Source organism: Asparagus officinalis, chromosome 1 (assembly GCF_001876935.1).
Source record: "Asparagus officinalis chromosome 1, Aspof.V1, whole genome shotgun sequence".
NCBI lineage: Eukaryota > Viridiplantae > Streptophyta > Magnoliopsida > Asparagales > Asparagaceae > Asparagus > Asparagus officinalis.
The window spans coordinates 121,543,928-121,548,607 of NC_033794.1; positions in this window are offsets into that span (position 1 = coordinate 121,543,928).

Consider the following 4,680-nt stretch of genomic DNA (forward strand, 5'->3'; position numbering starts at 1 on the left):
ATACTACAAACCGTGAAGGTTCAGTAAGAACTAACCAATGAAAAATAATGTATTTCACTTTGTAAACGAGTAAAAACCGAAGTACCTAGCTCTTCATATGGTCAGCAGCAGAACGTTATCTATATACCATGCAGAACTAAGGGGCAGGGATGTTTATTTTACCCAAGAGGGGTGGCGCACAATGTGGAGCAGATATCCAGAGATTTTCTCTGTACTGGAAAGCCTGATGAATGGTGATCATTAAAAAGCTTGTAAGTAGTTTGGGTTGGGATCTCAACCGAAAACGAGCTAAATTACTAGATTGGTATCTTTAGTAGGACCATATTTCCAATGTGGTTTTTTCTCCTTTCACTGGCGACATTATGGTATTAATATCAATATTTGATGTCAATTTGGTGTTATTTTCTATAGAAAAAAATAGCCAAATTGATATACGAAATGATAGAAAAAATAAACAGTTTGATGTTAATTTTGATATTAATACCATAATGTCATAAGTGAAAGAGAAAAAGAAATATCATGTTAGAAAAAGGGTCCTACTAAAAATGTCTGGTGCGACATAATTATGTACCAAAATTGCAAGTGCACAATTCATCAAGTTATAGTATAAAAAAGATATCGATCCCACGAAGAAGGTGATTTTAAGAGATTATTAAACTTGGTTCTTATATTTTGTGCGTGACAATTAGGAATAAAGAATAATTGTGATTGTATGAGTGGTTATTTTGATTTATATGCAAGAGGTAATAAATTAAATTTTAGAGGAGAGAAGGAAGAATTAAAAAATAAATGAAATCATAAGGCAAGAAATATGAATTAATAAAATCAAGAAATAAAACCAAAAATAAAAAGAAAATTTAAGAAAGTTAAGATGAAGGATTCAAAAGAGGTAAGAAATCTAGAATATAATCCACTAACCAATTTCAATTACAAAATATAAACTATTCTCTTTTTATCATATTTCAACTTAGATTTATTAAGCATAGATTATCAAACCATTTAAGGAAAGTGTAACCTATCAAATTATCATCTAAGTTAAAATCACTATTCATGATAAGAACAACAACATGATAATAATCCTAGAATTCATAAGCATAACCTATCAAACCATTTAAGGAAAGCATAGATTATCAAATTCTTCTTCTACCGATTAGTTCTCTAGTTGATTATCCTAACATGAACATTTTAAGTACAAGAGAATAATTCATACAATATAAAGGAAATTAGACTAGTTTCATATAATTCTAAACTTCCTACAAGAATTAAATTCACATCTTTAAAAAATAAAAACAAGAAAAAGAACTAATTACAAAATTAAAAAGAAAAGCAAAATCTAAACTATGAACAAGAAATAAATCTAACTACAAAGAAAATAAAAATCTACACTACAAAATATATTACAAAAATTAAATGCGAGAAAATAAATCTATTCTACAAATTAAAGTGCAAAAAGAAATAAAAATCCTTATTAGCTTCAGCAACAAGGATTAGATCATCTGCAAACATTAAATGTGAGATTAAAGGGCCCTTCTTGCCCAAAGGCATAGGCCTCCACTTATTGGCCTGCACACAATCCAGAATCATATGTGTGAGTTTTTCTAAACAGAGGACAAAAAGATAGGGTGAGAGGGGGTCACCCTGCCTTATACCCCTAGAGGGCTTGAAATCCGAAGAAGTATTACCATTCCACAAGACCGAAAGTGAAGTAGTAGTGATGCACTTCATAATAATATCACACCATGCTTCGGGTATCCCAATTTCATTTAGAATTTTTTGTATAAAATTCCATCGGAGCCTGTCATAGGCTTTTTCAAGATCCACTTTAATAAGCATGTACGCCTTCTTCCCCTTTATTTTATTCATCGAATGGGAAATTTCCTTAGCAACAATAATATTGTCTTGGATAACTCTTCCGGGAACAAAACTTGTTTGGAAGGGACTGACAAGCTTACTCATCAGGGGCTTAATCCGTTCCACAATAATCTTAGATAAAATCTTGTAGGTTACGTTGCATAACGATATAGGACGAAATTGGGAAACATATTCTGGATTAGAGATTTTGGGAATGAGAACAAGTTGGGTTTTGTTTACCTCCTCTATTCTGTTTGTCTGCATGGTAGCTTCTTGTATGAAACTGACGACATTGCTCTCCACCACATCCCAATTTTTCTGGAAAAAAATTGCTGGAAAGCCATCTGGCCCCGGAGTTTTAAAGGGCCCCATACGAAACACAGCACCCTGCACCTCTTCCTTCGAAATATTATCGTGAAAGGCCTCCTGGAGATAAGTTGTAAGATTAGGGAAGCAGTGATGAGTAGGCACAGCAGTCACCGCTCCTGGATCCTCTTCACAATAAAGCTTTTTGTAAAAGTTTATCACCATTTCCTTAAGCTCACCCTGTTCTTGAACCCATTCCTCTCTCTCATTTTTGAGCTGCAATACCCGGTTCTTGTGTCTCCGACGTATCGTTTTTGTGTGATAGAATTTGGTATTTCTGTCCCCCTCTTTAATCCATGAACCCCTATACTTCTGGAACCATAGAATTTCCTCATATTTCAAGAGTTCTGCTAGTTGAAGATGTAGTTCTTTTTCCAATCTGTCCAAAAAGGGGTTCCAGCCTATATCCATGACATTTTGAATCCCTTTCAGACGTGCCATAATGGTTCTCTTCTTATGTTTCAGATGGCCAAATAAAAATTTATTCCATTGAGCTAGTTTCATAGACAAGTGATGGAGAGCAAGATTAATCCCCTCCCCTGCACCCCATTCTTTTTTAAGCATTCCCCTAAATTCAGGGTGATCTTGCCACATAGCTTCAAAACGGAATGGCCGACATCTGAGAGTAATGATATCAGCATTCGAAGACAGCAACATAGGATGGTGATCCGAATAAGTACGGGGAAGAATTCGCAAGAAACCGTCAGCAAACATCGTTCGCCATGAAGAGTTACATAAAGCTCTGTCTAGTCGTTTGAAAACTCTGGGGAGTCCATCAAATCGTGGCCCCCTCCAAGTGAATTTGGGTCCGACTGCTCCAATATCCATAAGCTTGCAATCATCAATCCATTGACTAAAATTCAAAGCACTCATGCGATCAAAGTTATTATTCCCGCCAATCTTCTCATGCCTGGACGTAATGTCATTTAGGTCCCCCAACAATATCCACGGGGAGTTAATAGTTGTGCTCAGGTCAAGGATTTTATTTCTTGCATCCCATTTGAGATTCTCATTAGGATTGCAGTACATAGCAGTCAAAAGCCACTCCTGACCCTTATTGTTAATAATACACATATGAACAAATTGCAAATCGGTGTTGAGGATGGAGACCCGCAATTTTTTATTTTGCCAAGCTATCCAAATACCACACGACCTCCCTCTGCCTTCATTGACAAACCACTCATTGTAATTGAGTGATCGAAGAAGACTAGGAGCCTTCATCGGGTTCGCCTTCGTTTCAACTAAAATTAACATATCAGGATTGTCAGAAGCAAGATATTCACGTATTACACGTCGAAATTCTCTGCTTCCTGCACCTCTACAATTCCAAAAGAGAATTTTGTCAGCCATGGAAAAACCAAAAAATAAAGGAGGAATCAAGTTTCCATGTCACCCCTTGATGGGTCAGGAGGTTTACTCTTTGGGTCCTCCACTATCATAGAGTTTACATCTGGGGATGCAATGTCACCCAAATTCACGTTGTGGTTATCAGTTCCAGTTATGTCCCTGTCTTGCTCATTGTTTTGCATCACCTCTTGTGCCTGATAATGTGCCAAGTTTATTATAATTCCCCTTTGAGAATCAGTAGCAGTTCTCTTTCTTTCCCGTCGTGCTTTATTTGCCACTCCTTTAGTTCCAGCACCCACATTATTGGGTTGATCACATTGGGGCCCCATAGAGAAAGTTAGGGGTGTCGTGGCTGGCAGAATAAGTTTGGGGTCCTGGCCCATGGATGAGGAAGCAATGGATGGATTGGATGCGGATTGAGCATAAAACCGAACCGAACCGAATATGCCCAGCCCTATCTTTTGGTGTGTATTAGTCCCAGCCGTAACATAGCCATGTGAGGGATTTTGGCTTTTATCTTTTTCAGCCGTCAGATGACCTAGGACAGCAAAAGGGTTTATAGCATTAATTGCTGATTGCATTGGTTTCGGAACATTCCTCTTTCTCCGCGTAACTGTTATCCAGTCACCGTAATATTCTCCTAGGATCCCGCCACCTTCCTTATCTTTCGTAACGGGTCTATGCTCCTCCATTGCCTGATTTTGTTCTTGCACCGCCGCCGCTGCCGCCGCCGTTGACCCACCAGGTTCCGCCGTACCATTAGGTGCTTCATTTTCTGATTGATTCCTGGGAGTCAGGCAGTCTTTTCCATGGTGACCATACACCCCACACTCCTTGCAGATAATATGGAGACCTTCATATTCAACTTTATACCATCTCCCCAAGATGCAAACTCTACCAATCACGGGTTTGGATAGATCAATCTCAACACAGATACGCGCAAATTTGCCACGGTTGGCATGTAAAGTATTCCGATCAACTTTAACTGGCCTACCAATGGCAGCTGTAATTGCTAGTAACAGAGATTCATTGTAGTACCTCATATTTAAACCTGTAATCCGGATCCACACAAGCGTTTTATCAATCACAGTTTCCATCGGATCAAAGGAAGCATCC